At 51.8% G+C, this 18,591-nt stretch overlaps 1 protein-coding gene across 1 annotated transcript in view; it reads left to right on the top strand.

Moving 5' to 3' along the window:
- The first annotated feature begins 5,511 nt into the window (after nt 1–5,511).
- Nucleotides 5,512–18,591, top strand: part of PIK3C2G (phosphatidylinositol-4-phosphate 3-kinase catalytic subunit type 2 gamma) — a 179,439-nt gene continuing 166,359 nt past the window's right edge. The window contains exons 1-2 of the mRNA XM_069762752.1: nt 5,512–5,663; nt 5,770–6,092. The gene's annotated coding sequence lies outside the window, so the exon portion shown is untranslated. The remainder of the gene's footprint in view (nt 5,664–5,769; nt 6,093–18,591) is intronic.

The raw sequence follows: 18,591 nt of genomic DNA on the forward strand, positions 1-18,591 counted from the left end.
GGCACTGTACTCTCAGGAGGTCATTCCTGGGTGTGATATGAGGCTCCTCCTTCTCCAGCCACCAGAGGGCACTGTACTATCAGGAGGTCATTCCTGGGTGTGATATGAGGCTCCTCCTTCTCCAGCCATCAGTGGGCACTGTACTCTCAGGAGGTCATTCCTGGGTGTGATATGAGGCTCCTCCTTCTCCAGCCACCAGAGGGCACTGTACTCTCAGGAGGTCATTCCTGGGTGTGATATGAGGCTCCTTCTCCAGCCACCAGAGGGCACTGTACTCTCAGGAGGTCATTCCTGTGTGTGATATGAGGCTCCTCTTTCTCAGGCCACCAGAGGGCACTGTACTCTCAGGAGGTCATTCCTGGGTGTGATATGAGGCTCCTCCTTCTCCGGCCACCAGAGGGCACTGTACTCTCAGGAGGTCATTCCTGGGTGTGATATGAGGCTCCTCCTTCTCTGGCCACCAGAGGGCACTGTACTCTCAGGAGGTCATTCCTGGGTGTGATATGAGGCTCCTCCTTCTCCGGCCACCAGAGGGCACTGTACTCTCAGGAGGTCATTCCTGGGTGTGATATGAGGCTCCTCCTCCAACCACCAGAGGGCACTGTACTCTCAGGAGGTCATTCCTGGGTGTGATATGAGGCTCCTCCTTCTCCGGCCACCAGAGGGCACTGTACTATCAGGAGGTCATTCCTGGTTGTGGTATGAGGCTCCTCCTTCTCCGGCCACCAGAGGGCACTGTACTATCAGGAGGTCATTCCTGGGTGTGATATGAGGCTCCTCCTTCTCCAGCCACCAGAGGGCACTGTACTCTCAGGAGGTCATTCCTGGGTGTGATATGAGGCTCCTCCTTCTCCAGCCACCAGAGGGCACTGTACTCTCAGGAGGTCATTCCTGGGTGTGATATGAGGCTCCTCCTTCTCCGGCCACCAGAGGGCACTGTACTCTCAGGAGGTCATTCCTGGGTGTGATATGAGGCTTCTCCTTCTCCAGCCACTAGAGGGCACTGTATTCTCATGAGGTCATTCGTGAGTGTGGTATGAGGCTCCTCGTCCGGCCACCAGAGGGCACTGTGCTGTCAGAAGGTCATTCCTGTGTGTTATATGAGGCTCCTCCTTCTCCGGCCACCAGAGGGCACTGTACTCTCAGGAGGTCATTCCTGTGTGTTATATGAGGCTCCTCCTTCTCCGGCCACCAGAGGGCACTGTACTCTCAGGAGGTCATTCCTGTGTGTTATATGAGGCTCCTCATTCTCCGGCCACCAGAGGGCACTGTACTCTCAGGAGGTCATTCCTGGGTGTGACATGAGGCTCCTCCTTCTCCGGCCACCAGAGGGCACTGTACTCTCAGGAGGTCATTCCTGTGTGTGATATGAGGCTCCTCCTCCGGCCACCAGAGGGCACTGTACTCTCAGGAGGTCATTCCTGAGTGTGGTATGAGGCTCCTCCTCCGGCCAACAGAGGGCACTGTACTCTCAGGAGGTAATTCCTGGCTGTGATATGAGGCTCCTCCTTCTCCGGCCACCAGAGGGCGCTGTGCTCTCAGGAGGTCATTCCTGGGTGTGATATGAGGCTCCTCCTTCTCCGGCCACCAGAGGGCACTGTACTCTCAGGAGGTCATTCCTGAGTGTGGTATGAGGCTCCTCCTCCGGCCACCAGAGGGCGCTGTGCTCTCAGGAGGTCATTCCTGGGTGTGATATGAGGCTCCTCCTTCTCCGGCCACCAGAGGGCACTGTACTCTCAGGAGGTCATTCCTGAGTGTGGTATGAGGCTTCTCCTCCGGCCACCAGAGGGCACTGTACTATCAGGAGGTCATTCCTGGGTGTGATATGAGGCTCCTCATTCTCCGGCCACCAGAGGGCACTGTACTATCAGGAGGTCATTCCTGGGTGTGATATGAGGCTCCTCATTCTCCGGCCACCAGAGGGCACTGTACTCTCAGGAGGTCATTCCTGTGTGTGATATGAGGCTCCTCATTCTCAGGCCACCAGAGGGCACTGTACTCTCAGGAGGTCATTCCTGAGTGTGGTATGAGGCTCCTCCTCCGGCCACCAGAGGGCACTGTGCTCTCAGGAGGTCATTCCTGGGTGTGATATGAGGCTCCCCCTCTCCTGGCCACCAGAGGGCACTGTACTCTCAGGAGGTCATTCCTGTGTGTGATATGAGGCTCCTCCTTCTCCGGCCACCAGAGGGCACTGTACTCTCAGGAGGTCATTCCTATGTGTGATATGAGGCTCCTCCTTCTCCGGCCACCAGAGGGCACTGTACTCTCAGGAGGTCATTCCTGGGTGTGATATGAGGCTCCTCCTTCTCCGGCCACCAGAGGGCACTGTACTCTCAGGAGGTCATTCCTGGGTGTGATATGAGGCTCCTCCTTCTCCGGCCACCAGAGGGCACTGTACTCTCAGGAGGTCATTCCTGAGTGTGGTATGAGGCTCCTCCTCCGGCCACCAGAGGGCACTGTACTCTCAGGAGGTCATTCCTGTGTGTGATATGAGGCTCCTCCTTCTCCGGCCACCAGAGGGCACTGTACTATCAGGAGGTCATTCCTGTGTGTGATATGAGGCTCCTCCTTCTCCGGCCACCAGAGGGCACTGTACTCTCAGGAGGTCATTCCTGGGTGTCATATGAGGCTCCTCCTTCGCCGGCCACCAGAGGGCACTGTACTCTCAGGAGGTCATTCCTGGGTGTCATATGAGGCTCCTCCTTCTCCGGCCACCAGAGGGCACTGTACTCTCAGGAGGTCATTCCTGAGTGTGGTATGAGGCTCCTCCTCCTCCGGCCACCAGAGGGCACTGTACTCTCAGGAGGTCATTCCTGGGTGTGATATGAGGCTCCTCATTCTCCGGCCACCAGAGGGCACTGTACTCTCAGGAGGTCATTCCTGGGTGTGATATGAGGCTCCTCCTTCTCCGGCCACCAGAGGGCACTGTACTCTCAGGAGGTCATTCCTGGGTGTGATATGGGGCTCCTCATTCTCCAGCCACCAGAGGGCACTGTACTATCAGGAGGTCATAACTGGGTGTCATATGAGGCTCCTCCTTCTCCAGCCACCAGAGGGCACTGTACTATCAGGAGGTCATTCCTGAGTGTGATATGAGGCTCCTCCTTCTCCAGCCACCAGAGGGCACTGTACTATCAGGAGGTCATTCCTGGGTGTGATATGAGGCTCCTCCTTCTCCAGCCACCAGAGGGCACTGTACTATCAGGAGGTCATTCCTGGGTGTGATATGAGGCTCCTCCTTCTCCGGCCACCAGAGGGCACTGTACTCTCAGGAGGTCATTCCTGGGTGTCATATGAGGCTCCTCCTTCTCCGGCCACCAGAGGGCACTGTACTCTCAGGAGGTCATTCCTGAGTGTGATATGAGGCTCCTCCTTCTCCAGCCACCAGAGGGCACTGTACTATCAGGAGGTCATTCCTGGGTGTGATATGAGGCTCCTCCTTCTCCGGCCACCAGAGGGCACTGTACTCTCAGGAGGTCATTCCTGGGTGTCATATGAGGCTCCTCCTTCTCCAGCCACCAGAGGGCACTGTACTATCAGGAGGTCATTCCTGGGTGTGATATGAGGCTCCTCCTTCTCCAGTCACCAGAGGGCACTGTACTATCAGGAGGTCATTCCTGAGTGTGATATGAGGCTTCTCCTTCTCCGGCCACCAGAGGGCACTGTACTATCAGGAGGTCATTCCTGAGTGTGATATGAGGCTCCTCCTTCTCCAGCCACCAGAGGGCACTGTACTATCAGGAGGTCATTCCTGGGTGTGTTATGAGGCTTCTCCTTCTCCGGCCACCAGAGGGCACTGTACTATCAGGAGGTCATTCCTGAGTGTGATATGAGGCTCCTCCTTCTCCAGCCACCAGAGGGCACTGTACTCTCAGGAGGTCATTCCTGGGTGTGATATGAGGCTCCTCCTTCTCCGGCCACCAGAGGGCACTGTACTATCAGGAGGTCATTCCTGAGTGTGATATGAGGCTCCTCCTCCAGCCACCAGAGGGCACTGTACTCTCAGGAGGTCATTCCTGGGTGTCATATGAGGCTCCTCCTTCTCCGGCCACCAGAGGGCACTGTACTCTCAGGAGGTTATTCCTGGGTGTGATATGAGGCTCCTCCTTCTCTAGCCACCAGTGGGCACTGTACTCTCAGGAGGTCATTCCTGGGTGTGATATGAGGCTCCTCCTTCTCCTGGCCACCAGAGGGCACTGTACTCTCAGGAGGTCATTCCTGGGTGTGATATGAGGCTCCTCCTTCTCCGGCCACCAGAGGGCACTGTGCTCTCAGGAGGTCATTCCTGGGTGTGATATGAGGCTCCTCCTTCTCCGGCCACCAGAGGGCACTGTACTCTCAGGAGGTCATTCCTGAGTGTGGTATGAGGCTCCTCCTCCGGCCACCAGAGGGCACTGTACTCTCAGGAGGTCATTCCTGGGTGTGATATGAGGCTCCTCCTTCTCCGGCCACCAGAGGGCACTGTACTCTCAGGAGGTCATTCCTGGGTGTGATATGGGGCTCCTCCTTCTCCGGCCACCAGAGGGCACTGTACTCTCAGGAGGTCATTCCTGAGTGTGGTATGAGGCTCCTCCTCCTCCGGCCACCAGAGGGCACTGTAAGCTCAGGAGGTCATTCCTGAGTGTGATATGAGGCTCCTCCTTCTCCAGCCACCAGAGGGCACTGTACTCTCAGGAGGTCATTCCTGGGTGTGATATGGGGCTCCTCATTCTCCGGCCACCAGAGGGCACTGTACTCTCAGGAGGTCATTCCTGAGTGTGATATGAGGCTCCTCCTTCTCCGGCCACCAGAGGGCACTGTACTATCAGGAGGTCATTCCTGGTTGTGATATGAGGCTCCTCCTTCTCCGGCCACCAGAGGGCACTGTACTCTCAGGAGGTCATTCCTGGGTGTGATATGAGGCTCCTCCTTCTCCAGCCATCAGTGGGCACTGTACTCTCAGGAGGTCATTCCTGGGTGTGATATGGGGCTCCTCATTCTCCAGCCACCAGAGGGCACTGTACTCTCAGGAGGTCATTCCTGAGTGTGATATGAGGCTCCTCCTTCTCCGGCCACCAGAGGGCACTGTACTCTCAGGAGGTCATTCCTGGGTGCGGTATGGGGCTCCCCCTCTCCTGGCCACTAGAGGGCACTGTACTCTCAGGAGGTCATTCCTGGGTGTGATATGAGGCTCCTCATTCTCCAGCCACCAGAGGGCACTGTACTCTCAGGAGGTCATTCCTGGGTGCGGTATGGGGCTCCCCCTCTCCTGGCCACTAGAGGGCACAGTACTCTCAGGAGGTCATTCCTGGGTGCGGTATGGGGCTCCCCCTCTCCTGGCCACTAGAGGGCACTGTACTCTCAGGAGGTCATTCCTGGGTGCGGTATGGGGCTCCCCCTCTCCTGGCCACTAGAGGGCGCCTTTTTGTAAATTATTAAATTTATCCTAAGTCATATTGCACGACTTGTGAAAGTGTTGATTGTGACTTGTAGGATCGCTACTTCCAACAGGTGGCGCTTGAGTTCAAGTCTTCTTTTTCTCTGACCCGGCTTCCTGGCGCGCTCCGGCTGATCGGCTACATGTGTCGCGGTCGTGTGACTCAGCACATACATGGAGAACCGTGACACAAACAGCTGATTATCGGGAGCGCCCCAGGGGTGCGGGTTCCCCCTGCTGCTATTTGGTAAGCGCCATAACTTGCTGAATAAGGAGGAAGCCGACCATGTTGTCATGTCTCCCTCCAGTACTCTGAGTATTGCAGGTATATACAGTTTTTCTTATCTGTGCAGGTGGAGCAGACTTTTGTGCGCGCACATTCTTCAGGCTTCATGCGTGATTGCAGGAAGGTCATTCACCTGACAAGACCGGAGGCCGAAGAACGATCCTCCTCCCACTAAGGAAAGGCAAATATTACTCCCGGAAACACCTGAGTGTCAGGTACGGAGCTGAGTGACGGGTGACATGCCGCCATCCCCCGCTGTCAGCGCACCATATGCTCCGTGTCACCGGGCGGAGAACTCCTCTCCTTATCTAAGATAAATAAAGGAGAGAAAAGAGTAGGACGAAAGGAACCGAACAGAAAGCGGGCGAGGAGAGGACGCATCGGAGACGGGTAACATGACGTATATATATATATAATCTGTGTACAAACCAAAGGTCGTGTGTGGTATTATATGGGCACATATAAAGTATCCCCTCCACGCAGGGCCGGACTGGCCATCTGGCAATTCTGGCAAATGCCAGAAGGGCCTGTCTGGTCATGGGCTGCCTTGTCTGCTACATTGTTAACAGAATCGATGTTCTCAAGATACCTATACTGTTAACAGTTGTGATGGAGCACAAAGTTGTTGACTCTATCACTTACCCCAGCAGGCCACAGGTATCATTAGAAATATTGGTCTTGTAGTAAATCTTACTTTTCTCCATCCAGGGTAATATTAGTAATATCTCCCATCTGGTTCATGGGGACGGGGACAACATGGGCCTGTGTGATTTCAAAATGCCAGGGCTGAATTTCAGCCCCAGTCCGTACCTGCCTCCACGTAGACGGTACTCTGCCCCATATCACCTCCACACAGACCGTACTCTGCCCCGTATCCCCTCCACGTAGACCATACTCTGCCCCGTATCCCCTCCACGTAGACCGCACTCTGCCCCGTATCCCCTCCACGTAGACCGCACTCTGCCCCGTATCCCCTCCACGTAGACGCTACTCTGCCTCGTATCCCCTCAACACAGACCGTACTCTGCCCCATATACCCTCCACGTAGACAGTACTCTGCCCCGTATCCCCTCCACGTAGACCGCACTCTGCCCCGTATCCCCTCCACGTAGACCGTACTCTGCCCCTTATCCCCTCCACGTAGACTGTACTCTGCCCCGAAACCCCTTCACACAGACCGTACTCTGCCCAGAAACCCCTCCACACAGACCGTACTCTGCCCCGAAACCCCTCCACGTAGACCGTACTCTGCCCCGAAACCCCTCCACACAGACCGTACTCTGCCCCGAAACCCCTCCACACAGACCGTACTCTGCCCCGAAACCCCTCCACACAGACCGTACTCTGCCCCGAAACCCCTCCACACAGACCGTACTCTGCCCCGAAACCCCTCCACACAGACCGTACTCTGCCCCGAAACCCCTACACACAGACCGTACCCTGCCCCGAATCCACTCCACATACACCGTACGCTGCCCCGTATCCCCTCAACATAGACCGTACACTAACCTGTATCCCCTCTGTATAGACCGTACACTGCCCTGTATCACCTCCAAAGACCGTACACAGACCCATATCCATTTTTTATAGACCGTACACTGCATAATTCCTGCCCAGCTTCATTCATACTATGTGACGGTTCACACCGTGCTGCCAACACTATGTCACTGATCCCAGTGGTATGTCAGGGATGCCCGGGGAGGATATCTTTATCGTCCCCACTACTCACACCAATTTGTCTCGAACCAGGGTTGTTTGATTGCCCCTGGTTCCCTCTGAAGGGGATTTATCTATATCCCACTTCCGGGTTGGAACTTGCAGCTCTCTGGCGCCCCCTTACTCTCAGGTCAGATTAGGTACTGCACCTAGGGTAATTAGTCGCCAGAAAGGCTGCCTGCTATGTACTGGCTATTGGGCACGCTACAGCGAGGGCGATATAACTACTCCCACACAGGCGGGAACAATAATTATCAACGCCGCGGGTCGCTGCAGAGATGCCCGATTGCACAGGACAAGGTATGCTGCCACCAGCTCTGATTCCACCAGAAGTTAACGGGTCCAGCACCAACCTAAATCAGTAGCGTAATTCACCTCAGAGGACACAGTTCGAATAGAGCAGAACAGACAAGCTTAGTAAAATGATATATTTTACTCCGTAAAAGATGGGCAGTATTTACAAAAATATTGAAAAATATTATAAAGGAGACGAGTCATGTGCATATACAATTACAAATAAAAAAGGATTAACGGTTAAAATTGACTTACGATTCTTTCATATCGATCAATGGTACGCAGTGTGCTGGCTGGGGGAGGGGACCTTCCCCACTTATTCTCAGGTCAGATTGCACAGCCTGTCTGCAGCTGAATCCCTGGCAAAAAGACACTGCTAGAATGCGATCTTTCCAAGTTATTCTAGCCCAAATCCCAGGCACTCCCTCTGTAGTGACCTCACTTAGAAGCTGAAACCTCCTCTTACTTACAATATGAAAACCATCTTTTACGCATATCTCACTGTGTGAACCTCACATAAGTACGAAACAATGCTCATGATGTTCCCCATGTCAGGGGCGTTCTTTTAAGTGTAAATACGGAACCAATACATGAACTGCTTGAGGAGAAATCCGCACTTTGCACTCACTGCGCCTAGCTGCTCGCGCTTTCAGTGGATGATAGGTGTACTGGTGGATATCTGAAATATGAAACTCATGTATTTCTAGCCCAAATCGGTGCCACGATATATCAATATAATAGAACAAATAAATCCCTGCCGTTTGAGAGGGACTATACCGTTTCAGCTGGTACTAGATGGGGGAATAGTCTACTGCAGCTACAAGGGCCATAAACATTCTTTTGGGAAGAGGAAATGAGGGGTTTAGGATTCACACACACATATCAGCAGGCAGAAGAGCTAGAGAGAGGGGGTCGGAGCTCGCATCGTTTGTCTTGTATAGCTATGCAGATACTCAAACAAAAAATATTCACATTATCGTGACACCTCCCCCTTTTGTAATGTGCAACGGAGGCATGACCGCTCGGTACTCCATGCACACCTCAGCAGGTTTACCCCGGCGGGATAACCCATCCGCATTGCCATGCTCCCTGCCTGTTTTGTGTTCGATGGTGAAGTCAAACTGCTGGAGGGCAAGGCTCCAGTGTAGCAACCTTCCGTTGGTTCCACATATAGCGTTTAGCCAGTGCAGAGGGTTGTGGTCGGTCAACACCGTGAAGGTGTGACTGTACAAGTAGGGCTGCAAGAGTTACAGGGCCCAGACTATGGCAAGGCACTCCTTCTCGATGGTGGAGTAGGCCACTTCGCTCGGCAGAAGTTTCCGGCTCAGGTAGAACACGGTGTGTTCTTGGTCCTGCGAGTCAACCTGGCTGAGCACAGCACCGAGGCCAAATTCGCTGGCGTCGGACTGCACCAAGAATGGCCGACTACTGTCAACTGATTTCAACACAGGAGCGTTGCACAGGGCTCTTTTTAACGCCTAGAAGGCCCCCTTACAGCCGTCAGTCCAGTCGACTATTTAGGGTAGCTTCTTCCTGGTGAGGTCCATCAAGGGTTTTGCCAGGCTACTATAGTTCTGTACGAAGTGCCTATAGTACCCTGCAGTGCCCAGGAAGGACATTACCGGCTTCTTGGTCCTGGGGGTGGGCCAGGACACAATTGCCAGGACAACTTCCCACCTACCCGGTGCCCCAGGTAGTGGACCTCTATCATGCCCATCTGGCACTTTCACGGCTTGATGATCAGACCGGCTCGGTGGATTTGCCTGAGCACCTCCTGGAGATGCTGCAGGTGTTCATCACAGGAGGAACTGAAGATAGCAATGTCATCCAGGTACGCCACCGTGTACTTCTCCAGTCCCTGAAGCAGGTGGCTGACCATCCGCTGGAAAGTGGCAGGGGCATGCTTAATGATGAAGGGCATGACCGTAGACTCGCACAGTCCAAAGGGTGTGATAAAGGCAGACCTCTCCTGCATCTCGGGGCTCAGGGGAGTCTGCCAGTATCCTCGACTCAGATCCATCATAGTCAGATATTTTGCACCAGCTAACCGCTCAAGCAGCTCCTCGATGCATGGCATTGGGTGCACGTCAGGGGCTGTGATGGCATTGAGCCCCCTGTAGTTACACAGAACCGGGTGGTCCGATTCTTCTTTGACACGAGAACTACAGGTGAGGCCCACCAGTTCTTTGACCGTTGAATCACCCCCAGCTGTAACATCTCATCGATCTCCTGGCGCATAACTTGCTGCACCTCGGCGGAGATCCGATAGGGTGTTTGCCATAGTGGGGCATAATTCCCGGTGTCCATCTCGTGGACCACTAACATAGTCCTTCCAGGTCGGTTGGAGAACACAACCTGGAAGGGTTCCAGCGTGGTCCACAACTGCGACCGCTGGGATTCAGTTAACAAGGCGCTTACCTCCACGTCCTCGATAGACCCACCGGCCTTGGCTTGGGCCAGCATGTCCAGGAGGGTGTCTTCCTCCCTGTCTTTGGGCAGGCTTCAGACTGGTAGGACGAAAGGTTCACGTTCGTGATGAGCCTTCATGTTGACATAAAAGGCCTTTCGCCTACCTCGGCGTGGTCAAGCATGACCACGTAGGTGACTGGGTTGAGCTGTTGGTGGACGACGTATGGGCGTTCCCAGGCTGCCTGAAGCTTTTACTTTGGTATGGGGACCAGCACCTACACCTTTTGACCCAATCCACTTAGTAGATCCGCTCCCGGGCATTCTGGTCATACCAGTGCTTCTGTTCATCCTGAGCCTGCGTCATGTTGTCATGCACCAACTGCGTCAAGGTCTGAATTTTGTCATGGAAGCGCATGACATACTCCACTATGGACACTTCAGAAGGGTTCGGCTCCTCTTTCTAGGATTCCCTTAAAAAACCTAAGGGGTCCCCGGACTCGCCTGCCGTACAGGAGCTCGAAGGGGGAGAACCCCTCGGTAAGCGAATAGCAGGTGTGGGAGGTACCACTCCCAGTCGCTTCCTTGGGTCTCAACCAGCATGCGTAGCATCTGTTTGAGGGTGTCATTGAAGCACTCACACAAGCCATGGTGTGTGGGTGATACACATTCGATACCAGACGCTTCACCTGCATTTTCTTACAGAGAGACTCCATTAGGTGAGACATGAATTGGGTCCCTTGATCGGTAAGCAACTCCCTGGGAAATCCTACCTGTGTAAAGATGGCCAACAGGGCATCCGCCACCTTATCTACCCTAGTTGAGGACACAGCCACTGCCTCTGGGTACCGGTTAGCGAAGTCTACCACAGTGAGGATGTATTGCTTTCCAGAGCTGTTGGGGACCGTCAGCAGGCCTCCAATGTCCACCGCGATCCTCTGGAAAGGCTCCTCTATCTCTGGCAAAGTGATCATTGGAGCCTTAAGAGCAGGCCCCGCCTTATCCAATCTTTGGCAGGTGATACAGGAGCGGCAATAGTTTGTCACATCTGTCCCTATCTTGGGCCAATAGAAGTGTTGAGACAACCGGGCCTTAGTTTTGCTGATCCCCAAATGTCCAGCGAGCGGGATCTCATGGGCAATCCGCAACAACTCACTCCTGAATTGGTGCGGGACAACCAGCTGTCTTTCCCTCAACCACTCCTTTTGTGATTTTCCTGGTACAACCTCCCTCGTTCCCAGAACACCCTCTCCTTATCAGTCATGGAGGTGGGCGTCTCGGCAAGGTGTCTCAAATTCTCCAGGCTCGCATGTGAGTGCAGAGCAGCCTGGAACTCCTGGCTAGGGGCAGCCACAAGTGACATCAGGGTCCCTTCCCAACGGGAACCCTCTGGAACCTGCTATGGGTCCATCTCTGGTTCAGTCACGTCTGTGACTGAGGAGGGTCCAGAAGGCAGAACGTTTTCTGTGTTCTGGACACTCTGACTGCGGGTGACAGCAACTATGTAGGCTGTCTCCCCGGGGATTTCCACAGACCCATCAGCCGTCGCTGCTATGGTTCTACCTTCCCATCCACCACCAACATCCCAGGAGCAGTGCTACTTATGGGGCAGTTACCTTCCGCTGTGGCACTGGTCAGTTGCACAGCATTACCTTCCTCACGGTTCCCATGCATCTCCCCATTTCCCTGAGCACCATTGCTTGCTCCTGTTAGGGGTTCCTCAGCCATCCCACTCTGCGGAGTGACGTGGCTGAGCACTCCTGCACCTGTGAGCACCTTGTTCTTAGGAAATAAATGATTATCAGGTAAAACATGCATATTTTCATCATCAGCATTATCGGTATTACCCTCGGCATTTTCAGAAACATGATTATCAGGTGCACATGCAATTTTCCATCACTATCATCAGCATTCGATCGGGGAGGTGGGTCAGGGACATAGTATGCAACCATCCTCCCCAAATCAGACCCCAATAAAATATCAGTGGGCAAGTTATCGGCCAGCTCCACTTCCTTCACCCCGCTCCCGGCACCCAATCTATATACACCCGGACCATTGGCAGGAGACAGCTGATACCTCCAATCCCGGTGACAGGGTTTTCCCCGCAATAATCTCTTTAGGGGCCGCCAGTTCAGGTCGGATGAGGGTTCGTTCAGCCCCGGTGTCCTTGAGGCCTTGAGCGACATGGCTCCCCACAGTGATATGCTGCACATTGTCAAACACCCTCCCAACCACACCACCCACCAAAAGAACTGCTTTAGGCCCTGGAGCCTTGGCTGGGAGGTTCCTCTGCTTCTCCTGACAGTGGGCAGTGATGCGACCAGTCCGCTTGCAGAAAAAACACTAACGAGGGTCTGTGGTAGGTCTGATGCTGTTGGCAACGGGGACAGGACCTCTGGTGAGTTAGCTGCCAGGGGTACTGGCATTGGTTGCAGGCTTACCCCCCTCTCCAGCTGGCGGTGACTGGCTTTCGCACTTCCAATCTACGGTTGGCCTCATAGGCGTCGGCAATCTGCGCTGCTTTAGTCACATCTGTGGGCTCTCTGTTCATCATGAACTGACCTCAGCTGGGCACAGATGTAGAAATTGGTCTTTGATCATCAGGTCCCGCAGCTGTGCAAAGGTGGTCACTGACAGTCCTTGGGTCCACAGGTCAAAGTGGGTCCTGAGTCCATGCGCCACATCACTGTAACTGTCGTTTTAGCCACGTTGGAGGTTCCGGAACTTTCTACGGTAAACCTCAGGTGTAAGCTGGTACTTGGTTATCAGGGCCTGCTTGATGGCCTCATAGTTGTCATCTTGGTCTTGAGGGAGAGAAGCAAATGCCTCCAGAGCTTTGCCTCTTAGCCCTGGGGTCAGGTATTGGGCCCATTGGTCCCCAAGCAGTCGATACTGTCTGCAGGCTTTCTCTAATGCCCACAGAAAAGTGTCCAATTCCCTGTCATTTTCCATCACAGGAAAGTGCTCCTACTGGGGTTTAGGGGTCTGAGCGCTGTTGTGCTCACCGCTGGACTGGGATGACCTCAGCCCCCGGAGTCGGGCTAACTCCAGCTAGTACTCCCGCTCCACTTGCCGCTCGGCTATCTCCTGGTATTGCTGGATCAGCTGCAGATGTCCATCACGGTCGTTGGCGGGGAGTTGTTCCAAGGCCGCCAGCAGGTTGGGGTCCAATCCGCCCTGATTGCAAGTAGGGCCAACATTCAGTGGTTGGACCTCTGCTGCAGCACCATTTTCGCTTGCGCTTGCTTCTCCGGTCACTGGGCTCTGAGACCGGGCTTAGTCTGCTTCAAATTGTACCAATTCCGTGACCAATTGAGCCTTGGTTTTGCCCTGAGGGTCTAGGCCGTGGTACGTGCATACTCCAACAAGAGTGTCCCTCTTCTACTGGGTGTACCAGGCTTCTCCTTTTGTGGCTATCATTGCCAAATAAAAGATAGGATAGAAAAATGAAGAGAAGGGTAGGGGGTAATCGCAAGTACACACAATTGTCTCATGACTAGTAAATACTAAGCTTGTTCTCCAAAACGTATTTGCGCAGATTCCTCTCCAGAACTGTGCAAGTTTTTAGTGAAAGGAATGATTGCTCAAACCCAATCACTAATCCTCTATTATCCCACCGCTCTGCCACCAATATGTCACAAATCCCACTGGGATCCCAACCAATCTGTCACGGTTCACGAGGAAGATACCTTTATCACTCCCACCACTCACACCAATTTGTCACAAGCAGGGGTTGTTTGGTTGCCCCTGGTTCCTTCTGAAGGGGATTTATCTATATCCCACTTCCCAGTTCCAGTTTGGAACTTGCAGCTCTCTGGCATTCCCCTTACCCTCAGGTTAGTCAGGGTACTGCACCTAGGGTAATTAGTCGCCAGAAGGGCTGCCTGCTATGTTCTGGCTATTGGGCATGCTGCAGTGAGTGCGATATAACTACTCCCACTCAGGCGGGAACAATAATTATCAATGCCGCCATCGCTACAAAGCATCCTAAACACACAGGACAAAGTATGCTGCCACCAGCTCTGATTTTCCAAGGATTAACGTGTCCGGAGCCAATCCAAATCAGTAGCGTAATTCACTTCAAATGATGCGACAGTTTGTTATAGAACAAGGGATGACAAGCTAGTAAATTGTGTATTTTACTCCAAAAAAACGGTAGGCAGTGTTTACAAAGTATAAAAAGATATTCTAAAGAAGACAATATTATATGTACAATGCAAATTACAAATAAAATGGGATTAAAATTGAAATGATGTAAGAACTGGTCTTTGATCATCAGGTGCCGCAGCTGTGCAAAGGTGGTCACTGACAGTCTTTGAGTCCACTGGTCAAAGTGGGTCCCAAGTCCATGCGCCACATCACCGTAGCTGTTGTGTTGGAGGTTCCGGAACTTTCTACGATAAACCTCAGGTGTAAGCTGGTACTTTTTTATCAGGGCCTGCTTGATGGCCTCATAGTCTTTATCTTGGTCTGGCGGGAGAGCAGCAAATGCCTCCAGAGCGTTGCCTCTTAGCCCTGGGGTCAGGTATCGGCCCATTCATCATTCGGCAGCCGATACTGTCTACAGGCCTTCTCAAAGGCCCTCAAAAAATGTCCAAGTCCCCGGTCCTTTTCCATCATAGGAAAGTGCTCTGGCTGGGTTTAGGGAATGGAGCGTTGCTGGACTCACTGCCCCGCATGGTAGATGGTACGGCTCTGAGTTCGGCCAGCCGCGGTTCATGGTTTGTCTGGGCTTGGGGTTCCCACTTTGCCCTCTTTTTCGATTTCTTGTGGTATTGCTGGATCAGCTGCAGACATCCATCACGGTCGGCGGCGGGGAGTTGTTCCAAGGCTGCCTGCAGGTGGAGGTCCAATCCACCCCAGTTGAAAGTAGGGCCAGCATTCAGTGGTTGGACCTCTGCTGCAGCACCTTTTTCACTTGTGCTAGCTTCTGCATCCACTGCGCTCTGAGAGTAGTCTTGAGCAACCATTGCACCAGATCCGTGACCAGTTGGCGTTTGTTTTTGCCCACAGAGTCAATCTGCTTCGACATGCACAAGGCAATAAGAGTGTCCTTGGTTTGCTTCTTATAAAAGGCCTGTCCCAGCATAGCCATGGTTGCCAAATAAAAGATAGGACAGAAAAATGAAGAGAAGGGAGGGGGTAATTGCTATACACACAATTGTCTCAGGACTAGTAAACACTGAGTTCGTTCTCCAAAACTTTTTTGCGCAAAGTCCTCTCAAGAACTGTGCAAGTTTTTAGTGAGAGGAATGATTGCTCAAACCCGATCACTAATGCTCTATTATCCCACCGCGCTGCCACAAATATGTCATGATTACCGGGGAGGATAGCGTTAATCATCCCCGCTGCTCCCACCAATTTTTCATAAAATGGGGTTGTTTGGTTGCCCCTGGTTCTTTCTGAAGGGGATTTCTCTATATCCCACTTCCCAGTTCCGGTTTTGAACTCGCAGCTCTCTGGCACCACTTACCCTCAGGTCAGAAAGGGTACTGCACCTAGGATAATTATTCGCCAGAAAGGCTGCCTTACTATGTACTGGCTAATGGGCACACTGCAGTGAGAACGATATAACTACTCCAACTCAGGCGGGAACAATAATTATTAACGCCGCCGGTTGCTACAAAGCCTCCCCAAACGCACAGAACAAATCTGCTGCCACCAGCTTCGATTTCTTATGTAGTAATGGTTCCGGAGCCAACCCAAATTAGTAGCGTAATTCACTTCAGAGGACGTGACAGTTTGTTATAGAGCAAGGAGGGATAAGCTAGTAATTTTTGTATTTTACTCCCAAAAAAGGTAGACAGTGTTTACAAAAGGTAAAAAGATATTATAAAGAAGACAAGTCATATATACAGTATGATTACAAATAAAATGGGATTAAAGTTGAAAAGAACACTTACGATATGTCATATCACCTCATGGCTGACCGTGTGCTGTGGGGGAAGGGCGAGCATATATCCAGATGCATCACCCCTGTATAGCAGCTAGACCCCAGACAAAAAACACACTCACAACTCATCAGGGTTAAGAAATGCCCTCTCGTTGTTACATCACTGAGTGGGCTAAGTTATGAAATGCACTCCTCTTTTCTCAGAGGTATGACAAACCATTTTTTGACTTGGCTCGCTGTATGAACCTCGTATACTTCCTACACAATGATCAGGAGGTGCACCACGTCGGAAGGATTCTTTTAAGTGTAAACACGGCATAGTTACATGACCCGCTTACGGAGAAACCCGCTCCTTGCACTCGATGGGTTTAGCTTCTAGCGATTTCAGGGAGTTATAGATCTCTCGATGGACTTCCGGAATATATAATCCTTATATCTCTAGCCCTGATCGGTGCCCATAAATACAACTTTAAAAGAACAATAGAATCCCATGCTTTATGTACCAGTTTTAACCAGTATCAGGAGGGAGGAAGGAATGAGTAGTTCAGGGAGAGCCTGTCTATCGCAGCTCAAAACCATAAAAATTCTTGAGAGAGGGGGAAATAAGGGGTTTAAGATTACACACACAGACACAGGAAACTGCAGCTGAGATCTCTGTATGTGTAATTTAAGTAGTCAGAACTTCTTCCTATTTCCTGACACATATTATAATGTATGTACAACAGAACAAATACCTACTGGTCCCACTGCCTTACCTCCATGGAGGCAGTTGACCAGAGGGTCCTATTGCTGGCCCCCATAAATGTATCCATGGGACTCAGGCGACCGGTTGGTCCAAATCCTGACTACCCCAAAAGTATCCATGGATTTGCGATAGTCAATGGAGCAGATCTGCATTCTTTCTGCTAGTGCTTTGGTCCCCTAAGAAGGCATCCTGTAGAATGACAAATCTATGTTCCTCGTGATGGAACCATGATGTCTCGGCTGCTGTCCTGTAGAGAGTCTATTGTTCTTTGGATGTCTGGATTTATTGGATGTCTGGAGGTATCTATCATTTTAATAGTTAACAAAAGTTCTTCAACACAGCATTCACAGGTAAAGGGGAAGAATGTTGAGGAAATAAACTCGCAATGTTTGATTTTGTTATCTGTTTGCAGAGTTTTTCCTCTTCTGTTTTGCAAGTCAACGAACTGGCTGGCCTGGACAATTTGTAATTATCATATCAGCAGACATCACTAGTCATCCAGGATAACAACACAATATGTTACAGCAAATGTCAATTTACAAGTCAATATTACAGGCTTATACAAACAGAAATCTGTCTTTTCTTGGCCAACCACAAAGAAACACATATATTCAAGTCAACATATAGATAAAATTTGTTTCCTCCTGGCTTGCTGAAAATATACATCTGGCAAATTAAGATACAATGCTAGGTCTTCACAAGTATTATAGCCAAAACCTTCCTGTCCACATTGAGAAGTGCTATGGGACAGCAATTCTCAATGCGTGACGGATCCTTACCCTTTGACAAAATGATGAAAGCTGACCTTCTTAAAGATCTCAGCAGAGTGCCCGAGGAGAGACACTCATTAAACACCTGAGTCAAGAGGGAGAACAAGGAGTCCCTAAAGGTCTTAAAGAACTTGGATATTAAGCCATCCGTACATGGCGATTTTTTTGTGCCTGACCCATCGATCGCCAGTCTCACTTCCTCTTCTTTGATTGCTTCAGCCAAACAGCCCAGCGAGAGGTCAGCCCCTAGCTCAGGAACTGCTTCAGCCAGGAAAGCAGACATCCTGTTATGATCCAGTTCCCTCCAGCACAAGAGGTGCGAGTAGTATGAACTGACAACTTCCAAGATTCCTGATCCGGACCTTCTCAGGGATCTCATACTATCTATCAGCCCCGTCACTATCTTACTATTCACTGACATCTTGCAGCTTCTGTAAGGTTGGGTGAGTAGTACTTCCCATAGTCCCTCTCAAAAACCAAAGTTTCACACCTAACATACTGACACCTCCTCAGCAAGGACTTCATAACCAAAGGTCTCCTTGTGGCTACCTCCAATCAAGACAAGATGCTCGAGTTTCCTCCTCAGGCTTTCATACAGGCGATCAGACTTCTGAGGTTCGAGAGTTGCCGGAAGAAGCTCACCACCCAATGTTTGAACATCTCCTACCTCTCTGAGTTAGTGATACTTAGGCCCAGTAGCGGTACCTGGCTCTGAAGTAATTCCTCAAAGGACCATCTTACAGCTTGTTCCTCAAGGAGTGACGAATTCAGCTTCCAATTACCTCTTCCCATCCGAGGAGTCTCTGTAACGCTCAGAGAAAACAATCAGTGATTGGAGAATTCCACCTCCACAACCGACAGCGGCGAGGAAACGGCCTCCTCCTTCAAATAAAACCTGTCTAACCTAGACCTGCACTGACTACCTCTAAAAAAAGGTGAATGCCATGTGGCCTGTGTTGTGCTGGATGTGGACATCCACCAGGCGTGCCTCACTTACTATCCTATTTAGCGCGACGCAGTCGTAAGCCAGCCGGTCTCCGGAACCTCCTCTATCACAGGGTCTCG

This window comes from Ranitomeya imitator, chromosome 4, assembly GCF_032444005.1.
Source record: "Ranitomeya imitator isolate aRanImi1 chromosome 4, aRanImi1.pri, whole genome shotgun sequence".
NCBI classification, from domain to species: Eukaryota; Metazoa; Chordata; class Amphibia; order Anura; family Dendrobatidae; genus Ranitomeya; species Ranitomeya imitator.